The sequence below is a fragment of the Amblyomma maculatum genome, chromosome 1, assembly GCF_055883805.1.
Source record: "Amblyomma maculatum isolate TAMU_Amacu chromosome 1, ASM5588380v1, whole genome shotgun sequence".
In the NCBI taxonomy this organism is placed as follows: domain Eukaryota; kingdom Metazoa; phylum Arthropoda; class Arachnida; order Ixodida; family Ixodidae; genus Amblyomma; species Amblyomma maculatum.
In genome coordinates, this window is record NC_139344.1 from 403447023 (window position 1) to 403464994 (window position 17972).

A 17972-nucleotide genomic window follows, 5' to 3' on the forward strand; every position below is an offset into this window, starting at 1 on the left:
ATTACAGCTCACTTTGTCGGCCGTGAGGAAGATAGTTAAAAACGTTCCGAGATCACTGCAAACTCTTCGCTGGAAAAATGCGTAAGCATGAGCATTGCTGTATTTTCCGCGATATTCCACGATGTAGTACGTCTTTTCTTTGCTGTAAACGAACTAAAGTACGCCAGCAAACATTGATACGTTCAACGGAACGCTGGTCGAGTTCGACAGGGGGCGCACGATCTACCGTGTGCAGCAGCATTGCTTATGTTTTCGCACTTCTCCACTGCAGATTCTGCAGTGCTCTCGGATTTTTTTACTTTATGTTGACGAGGACTAAGTGATCTCAGAGCACATTACCTTTGGATCTAAACGAGTTCTGTGAACCTCTACTACGGCTCGTAGTAACTAGTCGCTTTGGAAGTTGAACACCTGTATACCATGCCATACTCCCAGAATACCTTACCAGGAATGGTTTCTCCGTTTGGTGGCCTTCATCACCTTTGATTCTTCCCCACACGAAAACAGGGCGGGCGCAAACTTCTCTCCCTTGCCAGACTGGATCTCCGTGCTTCAAATTGTACCAGAAGGTACCTGCTAGTCAGGTCGGCTACAGTATACCGAGTTGTCTCACGTATTCAATTCCCTAACGAAAGCAGCGAGGGCTACCGGATAGTGGCAACAGCAGTGTCGCGTAGTTGCATGCTTCGAGGACAAAGGGCAAAGAGCGTGAAGAAATAATTTTGTGACCAAGCAGCGTATGAAACTAGAGATGTTTCTCATCAATATCTTGAAATCAGGAATACATGTCTTATTTATCTGATGTGCTGTTCATGCCCCGTCAACACATACGACTATTTGTGGGGCTAGATAGCTCGCAGTTTTCGAAACAAGTGTGCGCTTAACAGGCGGTGACAAAGAAGGAAAGCTTCAACAGATAGATACAAGGAAGGCATAACGTGATCATTGAAAAGAGTACGCTGCATAGCTGTAAAATTTGGTACTGCAGCCCACTTGATAATATTACTCTCACAAGCTTGATCTTACATTCAGGATGTTTATTTTGGGCACTTAAGGCACAAACGGCAATGCCCCATTTTTTTTTAACATATGAAGTAAGGCTGCTGTGACACCCTGCTACGCTGTTTTACTCCGCAATTGAGGGGATGGGTTTTACCGATACAGCACCCCGTGTATTTGCTCAATGCAGTGGCCCTGGGGACGCGTGTATTGATCCAGCAGCGACGAGGACACCACATTGCTGTCATAACTTATCGGCCTCCAGTTCTGGCTCCGCACATGACCGCCAGCTGACAGCCCCACCGACTCTCCGGGAGCGGGCTGACAAAAAGAGCAGGTGAACTATTTTGGGCTCCTGTTTTTATCGTACCCTCGCTGAACTCATCCGCGTTCCCCCAGTGTTGCCCTCAAATTGACATAATGCATTCCACAGTGCTATTTGGCAGGGTCGCGGAGCTGAACATACATCCCAATTGGTGATTATGTGCTGTCTTTGACTTCTGAACTGTCTGGTTGTTTTAAGAATGAAAGGCTTTTAGCTCCTGTTGTAGGCGAGACGGGATCTATCTCATTCTTCCGCATCCTCTCCAAAGATGGCACCCGCACACTCGGGCTGCCAACGCCACTAGACCGTGATGAAAGGAGAGGCAGAAAGTGTATTGAGGGGAGCAAACACGCCTCAAGCCGAAGACTGCTCGCCGAGAACGCCTGATGGTATCACGGCTCACGTAGGTGGCAAAGCTGCCAAGGACCGCAAATGCTTACCTAATGCCCTACACTTGCAGCCGATCGCTTTTGATGCAACACAAAAAGCCTAGAGACGGCACTCAGCACGCTGCAAGTTGGAAAAAAACTTGTGCCACACCACTTGTAAGAGAGGACCTGCAGCGCGGGACCATCCCATATGCCATGCGCGCGCTCTGCCTCCACCCCCCCCCCCCCACGTTTTTAATGGTCAAAAATATTTACACCACACACACACTAAAACGATTTCACGATTGGGGTTAGTATCATCTACAGCCAATTTGGCATGTCCGTCATCATTATGGGCCAGGAAGTAATTTTTATTTAGTGATGCCTTTAAATGTTGCATTTTGACCTTGCTTTCTCAGTGCGCATCGCGAGTAAATGACTCGACCACTATGACCACGGAGCACATGCAGAAGGAATTTCAAACATTCACGGGCAAATTGAATGGCTGAATAAAATAGCAGCGTCTCAACAATCGCGTCCGGCAAAGTGATAGTTGAAATGCGAAAACATTAGAAATGTCCAGTGTTGAGCAACGCCGCGTGGGCGCAGTGGTTAACCAGTCCGAATACTGGGCCGGAGAACGCAGGGTGAATCACGACCGCCAGCTGCTGCGTTTCGATGGAAGCGAAACGAAGAAACGTCCGTTTGCTTTCTCTCTCTCCCGCAGTACAATACGCCTCGGCTGCTTCCCTCATCAAATTTAGCTAATCACCCTCTAGAGTGTCTGTGCACTGCGTCAACTCTTGTTCATTCATAACGATCGTAGAGCAAGGGAAGTAGGAGAGGCATATCATATTGTGAGCAAGAGAAACCACTGTGTCAGCTTAACTTTATCTTCTAACGAAATGGACATGATAAACAGGGGTGAACGTCGACGATCATACGTACGGATGTCGGACGTTTCTAATTACATGACAAGTGTATTTCTGACCAGGCGCATTCGAGCATGCTTGATGCCTACCTTTATCCAATACAAGCAGATGAAAGTAAACAGCTATGCGTGTCCTCTCTCTTAGCCTGTGTCTATGTGCTGTTTTATAGGAAATGCATAATCAACTAGCCCAAACTTCCGTTTTAATATAATGTAACGTAAATCTGGCATATGAGAAAACGTACATGTTACAAAATAATTGGATATAAACAATGAAAAAAATTAGAATTAGTTCCTTAAATTACGCACTAGATGTGAATCGCATAGGCCCATGTTTAGTTTCTAGATATGGATTATGACCATGACAAACGTGCAGGCACTCTACCCTGTAATACGTGCTTTGTGCAGTGTTAGTTCCTATGAGGAGAAGCCGAAAATGCGTATTGTCGGTATCTTGTTCGTCTAAAATTGGTCGGCCATCAGTTAAATTTTTTGACCTCATATGCGCCCTGCTTTTTTTTATCATACCTATAATATCAGTTATTAGCTTTTCGGTACCAAACGTTTTCTGGTTTTCTTCGTTTTATTGCAATTGAATATAAATGTCGTTCTTCTCCCTTTTGATGCATTACCCCTTTAACTATGGCCCCTCTAGCATCCCAAGCTGTGTTTTTCCGCCATAACCTTCTCACCGACCCTCTCTCCCTTCTCCAGCCCAGTCGAAGGTGCCCACCTTGGAAGCCAAATGTGCCTTCGATCGAGTTCCCTCAGCACCTCGTCTCCGAATGATCTGGACAGATGATCTGGTGTGATCTATTGCTGTCCGGTGCACCCAAGGTGAGGAGAACCGCTTTCAATCTGTTATGCCGCGCACTACCTTAGGACGAATTCTCGGCGTGACCACTGCAGCCGCTTAGATGGCGCGAAGGAGAGTGTTCGTGTGTGCGCCATGCATGGCTTGACGCATAGGAGTGAATGCCTGCGAGAAGGAAAGGCGCATGCGCACATCTTCATGCGCTCATCCTCACACCAATTCCGCCGATTTGCGTCCACTAACTGCGCTGTAGGTTCACTCTGAGCGCATATTTTGGCGACAATACCTTCAACCATAATGTCGATTACGGAAATTTAAAAAGCGCACATCAGCTATAATTTTGAATCCCTTGAATTTCCCATTATTTTATTGTAACCGAAAAGCAATAATTTTTGTTTGTCATATTCTTGCGTAATGTATGGTTTGTGTTCTTTATTATTATACCGACTTCGCCTTTCATACTGTATTGCACTCTGTACGTGGTGGCAAAACATATAACTCAGCCGTGCACGCGTGGCGATCAAAACATGCTCGTAGGTTTGGCCAGATGCCGCTCTATATATAGTCTGTGATGTCATCGGCTTGAAATAAAAATAATTAAGTGCTCAGAAAATTTTTTTTTCTTTGTACGCTTGAAATAAAAGCAATAGACGTGGCAATACCTATACATCTTATTGCCTTCTTCCCTTCTAGAAACGATGGCAGTGATTCCTCCACTGACTCGCGTGAGTGCGCTGTCAGTAGTCGCTGTCAGGAACGCTGTGCACTTTTAGACTGAATGGACATCAAAATCTTCACCACGGAGCTACATATTTCTCTCTCCCCTTGGTGTCTACTTTCTAACTGGAAGCAGCAGAGGAGCTGTGAAATTTTATGTGTGATATATACCATGTATCATTCCGATAATCATCATACAACTTTCGATATCACCCCCCTGGAACCGTAGATTAAAGCTTAGTTTTTTTACAAACGAAGCATCCTCCATTTTGGCTTGAATTCTTCCGCATCAGTTGAAAAAAAAAAGTTGTTGGTTTAAGCTTTGCCTGAACGTATTTATACGAGCGAATGCTCTGTTAACCATGGATTTCCATGGATTAGCAAGGTTGTACATGGTTTAATGGTTTTAACTAGGAGGTCGCTGAAAGGCCAACGCTCCGTGGAGAGAGATGGCGCCGAGTCTCTCCAACCCGCGCTTGCTCTGTCCCAAACCTCTTCTTCCTCCTTTGTCCTGATTGCAGATTCCCGCCAGAATCTGCAACATGGGGTAAGAGTAGACGCAATAGCGCATCACCGTCGTGTCTTTCTGGGACTTTCCCATATAGTGTGTGTTGGGGGGGGGGGGGGGCGGAGGGGGGCATATGGCTGCGCTTGGGTGGATGTCAGTGAGTAATTACTCCCTTATCACAAATCTACTCCACTTTAGGGCGTTCCCCAAAATATTCGACCACCACCATTCCCACTTCGAGTTGTTGATCCATTCGCCCTTTCCCTATCATCCGTTCTGCTAATCGTCCTGGTTAGCTCAGTTGGTGGAGCGACTGCCCAGGAAAGGCGGTGGTCCCAGGTTCGATCCCCTGACCAGGAAGAATTTTTCTGTAACTACGAAGTTTCTGAGAAAGTTGTATAGCTTTCCTTTGTAGCCGTAAGGCTGCGCTTGAGTGGATGTCAATCAGTAATTACTCCCATATATATATATATATATATATATATATATATATATATATATAATACACGGCCTTGGTGGCCGCTTTTCGATAGACGCGAAAAGCTAGGCGCCCGTGTGCTGAGCGATGGCAGTGCAGGTTGAAGAACCCCAGGTGGTAGAAAGTTTCGGAGCCCTCCACTACTTCGTCTCTCATAGCGTGCCCGTCGCTTTGAGACTTTAAACCCCAAACCCAAACCAAACTATGTTGTAAAGAAGTCCCGATTGAGCGGGCAGATCGCCAAGAATGAGGAAGCGGTTTTGAGAACTAGTGGCTACAAGTCAAGCCTCCTCCGCTAAGGTCTTGCTCGCTACTAGCGCCCGCTGCCAGTTTCTTGATCCCCGCTTGACACTTATGGGAGATGCGGGCTTGACAACGCCATCGACCATGCCCTCACGCCAGATCAAAAGCTCCGCGACTTGCTGAACAGATTCTGAGCTTCCTTTGACATCCAGCAGCCATCCTTTGGTCCGCCATAAACAGTTTCCCACCACATCTATACAGGTACGAACGCCCCATTACGTCAACGTCCTTATCCTGTATCAGCCTCAGAGCGCCGCATTATTGATGAGCACGTCAAGATGCTCAGTACAGGTGTCATTCAGCTTTCAAGTAGTCCTTGGGGGTCACCGGTCGTTTTAGTCAAGCAGAAAGACGGGTCTATTTGATTCTGTGTGGACTACCACCGCGTAATGCGATCACACGAAAGGGCGTCTATCCGCTACCACGCATAAGCGATGCGCTGGATACTTTGCATGAGGTGGATTTTTTCTCTTCAGTCGAATAATGATCTGGCTACTGCCAAGTTCCAATGGCTGAGGACGATCTCCCACAACAACTTTTGTCACCCGACTGGCTCTATGAGTTCAACGTCATGCCGATTGGCCTGTGTAACGCGCCCGCCACCTTTGAACGCATGATGGACAATATTCTCCACGGTTTGACGTGGCACACATATATGTGCTACTTGAATAATATTGTCGTATATTCATCCGACTTCGCGACCCACCTAACTCGCCTTGAAACTACCTTGCAATATCTTAGCAACGCTGGTCTGTAGCTAAATCTACAAAGTACCATTTCGCCGCTCGCCAATCATTATTTTAGGGCATTTGGTGTCTAAGGATGGCATCCTTCCTGATCAATCTAAACTCCGCGTGGTCACTGAGATTCCGAATCCAACATCTGAGCAGCTCTATAGGCTTATGCTCCTATTTTAGGCGTTTCATTCGGAACTTTGCGGTCACCATTGTCCCTCTGACGCGACTTCTCAGCGCTCACAAAGATCTTTCTGCCTGATCGCCGCCTTGCGATACTGCTTTTACGAAATTGCACACGATACTTCACCCCCCGTATTGCGACATTTTGACCCGGCTGCCCCTAACGAAGTGAACAACGATCCCACCGACACTGGCCTCGGCGCTGGCCCAATGAAAACCCGGTGTCGTAGAATGCGTTGTGGAGTACGCAAGCTCAACGTTGACAAAGGCCGAGACGAACTAGTCGGTGACAGAAAAGGAATGCTTGGCCATTGTTTGGGTACTTCAGAAATTTCGGCCATACTTGTACGGGTGCCCGTTCGATGTTGTTACGGACCACCACGCTAAGTGCTGGTTGTCTTCACTAAAAGACCCCATCGGCTGTCTCGCCCGCTGGTCGCTTAGACTACAAGAGTATGATATCCGAGACATCTATCGTACAGGGCACAAGCACTCCGGCGCAGACGCTTTAACTCGCTCGCCGGTGCCGCCTGACGCTCCATCCATTCTCCCCTGCCTCCAGTTCCGACTTAACTTCCCTGTCCATCGACGACATGCGATCAGAACAGTGCAAGGGTCCGTTGCTAACATCACTGCTCGATTTTCTTACGAACTCGCCACTTTCACCGGCTCATCGCGCCCTTCGCGGTCAAGCGCAGCATTTCGCCCTTCGTGACCATCTCCTCTATTGACGCAACTATATGCCAGATGGCCGTAAATGGCTGCTCTTCGTACCTCCCTACCTTCGTAGTGATATCTGTGCATCTTGCCATAACAATCCGCAGCGTAGCCATGTGGGTATATTTAATACTTAAGAACGGTTGCGACAGCGCTTTAACTGGCGCGGTATGTATACCTTCGTCAGTAAGTATGTGCGTTCGTGCATCGATTGCCAGCGTCGCAAGCCGCCTCCTCTCCATCAGCCGGATCCACTACAGCATCTTTCGTACCCATACCGACCATTCGATTGTGTTGGCATCGATTTGTATGGCCCTCTGCCGTGCACACATGCAGGGAATCGTTGGATCATTGTGGCCGTCGATAACCTTACTCGTTATGCGGAGAGAGCAGCACTATCTCGTCCTTTCTTCTTCATTTCATTCTGCGGCACGGGGTGCCCCGAGGTTGTTGAAGCGCTTTTATGCCAATGTCAAACCATCCACCGGACAGCCAGCGCGTACCACGCTCAAACCAACGGGCTGACAGAGCACTCCAATCGCACACTGGGAGACATGAAGTCTAAGTAAATCGCCTCCGATCACTCCGATTGGGGCAAGATTCTCCCATTTGTAACCTATGTTTACAACAATGCCGTTCAAGCAACTAACAAATTCTCGCTATTTTTTCTGATTTACGGGTGTGAACCTTCGTGTCCACTCGACACCATCCTTCCCTACCATCCTGATATCTGAGTATATGTTGCTTTCAGCAGCTGCCAGGCACGCTGAAGAATGTCGCAAGCTGGCTCGCTAGCTTACTTCAGACGAACAAGCCCAGAAGAAAACGCACAACGACAGCAGCCACTGTGTCCACCAATTTTTTCCCGTTGCTCACGTGTGGCTCTGGGTCCCATCGACACCACCACCAGGTCTGCCCAGCAAGTTTACTTCCAAGTACCACGGAGCCTATATAGTGCTCCACCAGATTTCTGCCTTGGGCATGAGGTTTTCACGTCTACCGTTTGAAGCCTTATTACGATCCCGCTATCCTTTCGACTCCTTCAGTTACGTAATGTTACGTAACGGCAGGACGAAACGATGGAACACAGCGATACAACAGAAAAAAACGACTTGATGACATGACGATGAAATATGCTTTAATGGCCAGCAGGCTGGCGCGAGCGCTCCGCCCTGCGCCACTCCCCGCTTCGTCATTTTCGTAGCATTACCCGGAGCCACCGAGCGATGCGTCCCGATCGATTGCTAGAAATTCAATGCATGACGTGACGATGAACACAGACACAGGATTGGGACATGAAACGCTGGACACCAGAATGAATTCGAAGATGGAAAGAATGCTTGCACCGGAGCACCAAGTCCAATCTTCACCGTTTTCAGAAGGCCAAGGCTCATGGACACACCGAACGGCTGGGGGGGGGGGGTGCTGTCTTCGCTGCAGTGGTCGTGAGGTCGCTTCGTCGTGGAGTCGGTAGTGTCGGTAAGGTCGGCTTTGGGCTCTTCCTGGTCGTCGTGTGTTGTGGTCAGGGCTGGGGACGAGGCTGGGAACAGCGGCTGGTTGAGTCTGAGCAAAAAGGGCAAGGGCAGAACTGAGCGGCGGTCTCTACGGGCTTTCGGCAGATGGACCCGGCGTCCGGTTGGCTTCGACAGTGCAACGCAAGGATGGGGATGAACCGCACCTCCAACCAAATGTTACGTAATGGCATGACGAAGCGATGGAACACGGCGATACAACACAAGCAGAACGACCTGATGACATGACGATGAAATATGCGTTAATGGCCAGCGGGCCTGGCGTGAGCTCTCCGCCCTGCGCCACTGCCCGCTTCGTCATCTTCGTAGCAATAAGGTAATGGATGTATGGGAAAACACTTATCATCGGCTTTAAGAGGTGAGTGTTCAGTTTGGTTGTTGGCCGCACCAGATGGCCGCCAGTTGCGTCGTGTCGGCAATCTCTTCGACCCACTCAGTGATTGAATCCTGGATGGCCGGGTCCGAGCAGCGCAGCACAGCCTTCCACTCCTCCAGAGATGGAGATGGCAGCAAATCGGCGGGTGGCGGATAGGCCGCGCACCCCCAAGTAATGTGGTCTAAAGAGCGTCGACGCTTCACGCTTTGCATTTAGGGTCAACCTGCTCTTTGAATATATATGAATATACTTTGGGGCAGCGGAAGGACCTGGTTTGCAGCTGACGCCAGATTACCCCTGGGCCTTGCCTAATTAATTATGTGGGGGAGGAAAGGTGCACCTTCCGATGCTAAAAAGGCTAGTTGTGTCATTGAACGAGAGTAAGCCCTCCCTCGAGCCCGCGGGAAACGAGGTACTCACCTCCCGGCCGCCGAAACCTCGGGCATATTCGTGAGCCTTCTCGTTCCTGGGATGGCCCGAGTGAACCGGAACCCATACCAGTCCTATCTTCCTACCAGAGACTGGACGATAGCTATTAAGGATGTTCCTGGCGGCAGCCGCCAGACGGCTCCTCCCGAAATTCCGTACGGCTGTTTTGGAGTCACTAACACCTGCTTCGGTAGATGCGACGGCCAGCGCAATTGCTGCTTCCTCTGCAGCCTCGGAGGTTCCGGTGCATACAGTAGCTGAAGCTGATTTTGGGAGGCGCGGACGCACGAGCCCCATGTCACCGCACAAATCGCGAAACGTCGCTCCGTCTCTTCATATTCGGCCGCATCTACGTAAGCAACCGACTGGTTTCCTTTGTATTTGGTGAGTAATGAACGTGCGCGTGCTAGTCGCCTGCTTTCGTGGTGAATGACTTACATATTCTTAGGGAGGGTCTTGATAACAAGCTCCTTCCTGATTGCTGTAAGTAAGTGCCTGGGATCGTCCGCCATGTGTTCGGCACTGATGCCTAGCCTCAGCAAGACAAGCCTCCCGGCTTTGGTGCGTGCCAGTCTGGAGTAGAGAGATAATAAAGGCGCTTCCTTGAGATCATTGTGTGGTGCATCCCAAAAGCTAGAAGCCTTATAGGTTGAGGTGTTTGTCGACAGTCTTAGAGCTGTCTTGTAAGCTTGCCGGATAAGACACTCAACCTTTTGCTTTTCGTCTTGGTAAAGGTGCAGATAGGCCAGGGTGTAGAATAGCCTGGTGATGACGAAATCCTGAATGAGTCGACAGGTATCGCGTTTTTCCATGCGCCTCCTCTTGTTGGCTATTCGCTTGATTAGGTCTGCTGGTTTGGGTGAATGTTGGATTTTGGCTCTAATGACAAACTCAAAGGATTAATTAGGGCGACATCCGAAGTCGCACCCCGACGAGTAGAACTTACGCCCTAAAGGATTGATGCTATTTGTCACAGTTGCAAGCTAACAGTTTTAATTTTAGTACCACCGCGAAGTGCAGTATCGTTCTAAATATACTGGTAGTTTGTGTTTTCCAAACCTTTAACAGCTGTTACAATGCCGATAACAGCCGCTATATCAGTGGTTACAGACAAAACAGAACGGCATCTCAACTTTCTAAAAATAGTCCTTTAAGTTGGGTTTAGCTTATGTTCATCAGTTGTGATAATTAAATGTCAACTTGAGATTATGCAAGTCCAGTTCCTGCTGGTATTTTACTTCTGATACCTTTGTGTCAAAACATAAAGCCAACCGTCATCAATTTTGGCGTTGCACCTCGATGCACAAAGCGATAAAAGAAACGCATCCATCGCCGTTACGCGGTGATGCTGTTTTTGCGACTGTAGGAAGACGGAAAACAAAACGCACGGGCCTGCTACTCTCTCTATAGCTGAGAAAACTCCGCTGCCTCATGCGGACAGATGAGGAAATAGAGAAAAAAAATAGAATGAAGAGGGAGAGAAAGACGCGCGTCGGCAATAGCTGTGGTCCACCACCGAGGCAGTGGCGGGTGCAATGAGGGCCTACAGCAGATACAAATCCAGTGGCAGGCTAGGCACCGCCGGAAGCGGCGGTGACCTATACCAGTCCGAGTGCCGTAGGGCCAGAAGCAGTTACTCACCTCCCCCTTCCGATACGCGTTGAAATGCAAGAGCGTAAGCTGTTCAGTGGTTCAGATGCTCGGATGCTGAACCAGAGGATCCGGGTATGATCCCGACCGCGGTGGCCGCATTTTGATGGAGGCGAAACGCAAAGGCGGCCGTGTGCTGTGCGTTGTCAATGCTAGTTAAAGATCCCCATGTGGCTAAATTATTCCGAAGCACTCCACTACGGCTCCTTCTTTCGTATTCGACTCCCACCTGACTCCCTTGCTTACGGCGCGGTGCGGGTGTCCACCCAGACGTGTGAAAGATACATGCGCATTTCCTTTCCTCTAATCCAATCAAACAATTTATCGCCACAGCCCCTGATACCCCCGTTACGGTTTCGATAATCAGAGGTCGTCGGTACGACTCCCTCACTCGAGCCGAATAGCAGTTCTGTCTCCATTAACTTAACGAACTGTTTAACGCCGCTCTGAACCTCGGGTGACCACCGATTCAACCCTATTCCGAACCAAATGGCTCCCCCACGGTGGTCCAACACCTTGAATGTGGAGCCGGTAACAGACCGAGAGAATCGGCGAACATGAAAAGTAACTATACTTACGCTCCCCCCCCCCCTCGAAAAAAAAAATGATGCGACAATACTGAAGAACCTCAAAGCGGACTTGCGTTTACCCGGTGCTTTAGTGTCTTCGGCATCAATGTGATATCTCCAATGTCCCGGGTTGAATCCGGGACAACAAGACCGCACTTAGGTGGAAGAGAAATGTAAAACACCTTGTATTCAAGAACCGTACGTACGCTGTCACATTCATCCGCAGCACTCTCGAAGTCGACACCTGTAGCAGTTCGTATGATGGTATCGCACGTGAACACTTCGGCAGTGTACCGTACCACACAAGAATGTGATGTGTGCAAGGTCACCAGCCTTTTTGTAATATCATTTATTGTCATGTCTTGCAAGCTGCTTTTCACAACCATGCTGTCATTTTTGTCCTCTGCAGTCTGAGTGTCTTCCTGGGAAGTCAACGTTGGATGCAATCATCTGCTCTCCTATTAAGCGGAGTAGAAGGCTATGCTTTGCCTGCACTGGCATCATCAACTCAGTGCAAGCTACTTCAGCAAAACCACGGGACCCGCAACCCAGGAGGTAAGGATCATGCAGCTCTTCGCTCCGTCCACTGTTTTTCTGGCAAAACCAACACTTCTAGGATCATGCAGCTCTTCGCTCCGTCCACTGTTTTACTGGCAAAACCAACACTTCTAGGCTGTTAATAATGGTGAAAATCCGTTTTCCCCCTATGTAATCCCTATGTAATCCAACTCTTCAGCATTTATTCCCTGACTAGCGTTTATCTGCGCATTGTGCATGGTTACACTAAACATCTGGGCATTCTTCGTCTCCGGCTAGTGTTCAGCACAAAGAAGAGGACTGCTGCAGTTGACTCGTGGCCAATGCCAGCTGTGCTCTTTAAACACCATCACCACCAACCGTTCCCAGGCCCAACCGTGGTACGTATGACTAAGGCTCAATATACCCGTTAACTGACACCTTTGAACTGGTCGCGGGTTTCAGGGAGGGCAGACTGGCGGTACAGCATTGCTGTTGCCATGGGTTCTATCGGTGTCATGAAGTGGTGCCTTCTACGCGGCTGTCACAATTTTTCTACGACATGGTTATGGCACTACTGAAAGGGTCCATTCTTAATCCGCTGCTTCTTCGTTCTTGCACAGTACCGTTCGAGTGAGAAGCCGATCTCTTGGGATTCATATTGTAAATTATGTGATTGATTTCTCGATTTTCATTGGAGTATTTGATTCCATCCGGAGTTGGAAACGGTTCCATGCGCCATTGGCTATACGGGCATGATTATTTCATTTTTAGAATTCAAGGTGCTGCGAGGTGCGACGCGACAGTTCTTTCACCTGCAAATATCGCGAGCGGATGGTGTTCACGCAGGAATATCACAGGAAATGTTCGCTTGCTGCGCTTGTCGACATAAATGAAGCCGTCACTTCCTTTACGAGAAGTTTACTTTCACGCTTTATATTTTGCTTTACGAAGTACGTACGCTTAATGACGGCGTGCTCAGATCCGGTGCTTTGCGCGTACAGCGACCTCTGGAGACGTGAACATAGTGCTGGAACATTACAGCGGCGAAAGCAGCAGCAGTAGCAATGGAAAGTTCTTTTTCGCAGTTCTATCGGAATAAGAGTTTGCAGTATGCCTACACGATAACAATAAAGCAAAGTTGCTAATAAACGATGCCTGTTAAGGAAACAAGCTTGGTTTCAATGGTGCTCTATATTTTGCCACTAAATGAAAAGGCCGTCTCTCCTTCTGATCGCATTTATTTCCATCTGAAATATTTTTTTGCTCGTTTATCGCAATATAGGGGCATCATAATATGTTAGAAAATTTGTGATTCTAAAGCCCCGTACGTTTGACAATATTCTGTGGTAGCATTTATAGCTCTGCTGTGGGTAGCATGACGCCTCGAGATTCTTAAAATGCACATGCTTCGATCCAATTCAAGTGGATCTTTGAAAGACGACGCATATGTGTTGGCGCTAGCATTCCTTCTGTGTAACTGTAAGAGGCGCGATGTGTGCGAATTCGATTTTGCGCTTCGAGTAATTCTGCACACGTAGCTGGAGCGCTGAGGCACTTGGGGCAGAGCTTCAATAAAGTGTCTAGGCGCCCTTCTCGACCCGTAGCTCAGTCACTCACATCCTGCTCCCAATATCGGTAACCCTCTGCTACCGACAAGTAGACCTTTAACTCTGTGGGGTTGCCTCCAGTTTATACGAAAGTGGCACAGAGAGGTTCTTCTCTTTCAGCCTCACTATAACTTACTCAGCCAGATATAATAAAAATTTTCTACAGCAGCTGTGTGACAGCAGAGGCGATAACCAAGATGACTCGTGTTTTTATTCGAAGACAGATCTAAAGTGTAAGAAAGAAGAGGGGGGTGGGGGGTAATTATGTGACAAGCAGGAAATGACCAAAGGATTGTTCGTGAAATTTTTCGCGGCTGCAAAACCGTATTGCGAAACTACGTAAACCTCCAAAAGGCTTCACGCGATGGCCTGTCTCGTCGTTTGCCGTGTTTGCTTATCACAGTTGCCCTCGCGGGGTGATTCGCTTCGTCGGGCTTTCCTTAAAGCATCTTCTGTAAAATTCCGCGTTAGTTTAAGCATCAGGAGTGCACAGAAAGCAGTGTGCTACCATTTAGCATTCTAAACATTAACCATTACGTCTTATATGTAATGGAACCTTTGTATATAAGGCCAGACTGCATGTGGTGTCCCCTGTGGTGTCCCCTTCTTGTCTGTGTCCGTTTCCGTGTTGCGCCGCCGTTCAATTCCAGACTAGACTATAATGAAAATGTCGGTTATAAGAAAAGTCAATCTAATAAAAGCCTATGATGTGACAAAGACTTTCATATAAAAAAGCCTTTCATAAGTGAAGTCGCAATGCCCATTCTCTCACATTTCCTCGCTTTATTCTTCGTTATGATGCTCTACGCTTTTGACCTGTGACCGCTTTGGCATCTGTACATATGTTCTTTCGCAGCGTCGTTCTAAACGTTCTATAATGTTTCTAAAGGTAAACATTATGTAAACAGCGTAAGTACTTTATACCTAAAATACGGGCCACAACTCTTTCTAGAGGTAAACATTATAAATACAGCGTTAGTACCGTATATTTGAAATACGGGCCATAATTTTTTTATACAGGTAAACATTATATAAACGACTTGATTACTGTATACTTGAAATACGGACCACAGTTTTTTTTTTACGGTAAACGTTTCGCAGCATCAGCTGTCAGTACTTTTACCATAAAAACAACGGTGGAGTTTTTACAGTGCTGCAGCAATCAGTAACCTTATCTTCTAACGAAATGGACATGATGGTGAACGTCGACGATCATACGTACGGATGTAGGACATTTCTAATTACATGACAAGTGCATTTCTGATCAGGCGCATTCGAGCATGCTTGATGCCTACCTTTATTAGACAGCGTGGATTTTCCAATACACGCAGTTGCAAGTACACCGCTATGTGTGTCCTCTCTCCCAGCCCTGTGTCAATGTGCTGTTTTATAGGAAATGCATAATTAACTAGCCCAAACTTCCGTTTTAATACAATGTACCGTAAATATGGCATATAAAATATTCGGATATAAGCAATCAAAAAATTAGAATTAGTTCCTAAATTACGCACTAGATGTGAATCGCATAGGCCCATGTTTAGTTTCTAGATCAGGATTATGAGCATGACTGACGTGCAGGCACTCTACCCTGTAAAGCGTGCTTTGTGCAGTGTTAGTTCCTATGAGGAGAAGCCGAAAGGGCGTATTGTCGGTATCTTGTCCGTCTGAAATTGGTCGGCCATCAGTTTAATTTGTACACCTCATATGCGCCCTGCTTTTTTTTTCATCATACCTATAATATCAGTTATTAGCTTTTCGGTACCAAACGTTTTCTGGGTTTCTTCGTTTTATTCCTATTGAATATAAATGTCGTTAGTCTTCCTTTTAATACATTACCCCATTGAGCTATGGCCCCTCTAGCATCCCTAGCTGTGTTCTTCCGCCCCAAACTTCTCACCGACCCTCTCCCCCTTCTCGAGCACAGTCGAGGGTGCCCATCTTAGAAGCCAAATGTGCCTTCGATCGAGTTCCCTTAGCACCTGGTCGGCGAATGATCTGGACAGAGTATCTGGTGTGATCTATGGCTGCCCGGTGCACGCAAGGTGAGGAGAAACCGCTTTCAATCTTCTATGCCGCGCACTACCCTTAGGACGAATTCTCAGCGTGACCACTGCAGCCGCAAACATGGCGCGGAGGAGAATGTTCGTGTGTGCGCCATATACATGGCTTGACGCATAGGTGTGAATGCTTGCGAGAAGAAAAGGCGCATGCGCACATCTTCGTGCGTCGATGGTGAGGTGTTAGTACTCCGCTAATATCCACGTGTTTTTAACACGGCGGGTGACTGACACCAAACACCCCAGCTTATCGGCAATAACTTTCCGAGTGCACTGTAGAATCAGAACTGGCAATATGCGCTAGCCTGAGCGTTGCTGCTGTCTACGGTATATCGCGCGCCCCTTGTAGCGATTTCACACAGCGGAAATTATAATAGCAGCTGCGTAGTTGACGACATTGTGTAGCCACCTGCGCATATACGCTTTTATTGTTTTTTGTTTTTGTTTTTTTGCGAAAGCATTCCTGGGCTCACTGTGAAAATCACGCGTCAGGGAACTTTGTCAGCGAGATGTGTCAGCGGGGTTCCTCGAGTGACATATACTGCCCCTTTCCTTTCCTGTAAACCAATTACAGAATGCCGGTGAACTTTGATGCGTTCAGCGGAACCCTGGTTTTGTTCGGCAAAAGAGCGCGTTATATACAATGCGCAGCAGCGACGTTCGGGGTTCTGCATTTCTCCAGTTCAGATTCTTCAGTGCTCTATGAATTTTTTTGGTTAGTGTTAACTGCGAAATAATAAGTTTCCCTGCTTTGGATTTAAATGTAAATATGTTGAAATTACGCATTGTTTTATGTGTTTTCCTTGCGTAATTTCATTCTGCTGTGTTTTGTTGGGGGCGAGTCTCTGTGGATGACACCATTTGCTCCGAGCCCTCGCCGTCATTTGTCTGCTTGGGACAGTGCAGTTGAATATACTGTTAGGGTATTTTTATTATTTTTTTCGCAAATGACTCTGCGCCATAGGATGTCGTCGTCGAGCTGCGGCAATGCGTATCCTTTTTATTAACTTTAGCGCATTGTGGCGTCTGTAGCAAAATCGTTCGTAGACTCGATGTCTGGGGAGGTGGCGGCATGTGGCTACGCCGCCATATAGTCATTTAAAAGAATTGTCGTTTAAAAGATTTATATGCAACGACCTGCCCATGTCTGCAGCCCCCCCCCCCCTCCCCAAAAGATTTACAAATAAAGGATATTGAGCCCGGATAACAGGTGCATATTTTGACCCTGCTTCTGGCACATCGACTTATCTGAGGACCACCTCCGTTCACGCAGATTGCAACCTGCGGACAACAAAACAACCAGCTGCGGGAGGATGGGCCTACCGTAGCTGTTTGCCGCGTGGTTGGTGAGTGCTAGCGCCCCAGCTGTTCTTTCCTGCCGAGCCCTACGTTAAGTCCGTGTGGATGACGTGGCTAAGCTCCGAAGTGAAAGTTCATCCGTTCATCTCCCTGACGGGGCAGACGGCAGCATGTGTGTCAGCTTCAAACCTGCTGTAGGTACTGAACAATCATCCACACCGCATTAGGCTTTCCTGCTGTTGGCGCGTTTTATTTTCTTTTTCAATGCACGGGGGGGAGGGGGGGTGCATCACTGCTTCCAGGCTGGAAGATACATACCGAAAAAAAAATTTCTTCAGCCCCACCCTAGCTTTTCTTCTTAAGAAGCAAAAGCGTATTTAACCCCTGCTAGGGAGGATCGCGCTGCCCAGACGAAATCAAGCCCTCTTCTGGAAACGTTGGTTCGACTTGCAAACTGAAGACACCTCCCCCCCCCCCCCTCGCCCCTATGCCTTAGTTCAGTGTTTTTTCATAAGGGGCATATACGACTCTTAAACTACACAAATAGTGCTCGCTTTGAAATTTCCGTGCCCAGGTTCGAAGGCTAGGTCCTGCAGCCACCCTTTCTTAAACTACGCATTCATGACAGGTCACACAGTCTGCCGAACTGCTCGCCTAGAAACAGCAGACTCGACAACTGTATTAATACACCGCGTGAATTCTTCCCATATTCGCCACCTTGACATCACCGAAGCCGTGCACCTACAATAATGTGCCCTTGCAGAAATGAGCATAATTTAGCATATCCGTACACTAATGGAGAGACCTAAAATAAAATAAAAAATTCTGGCTTCAGCCACCTGATTACGTAAAACCCC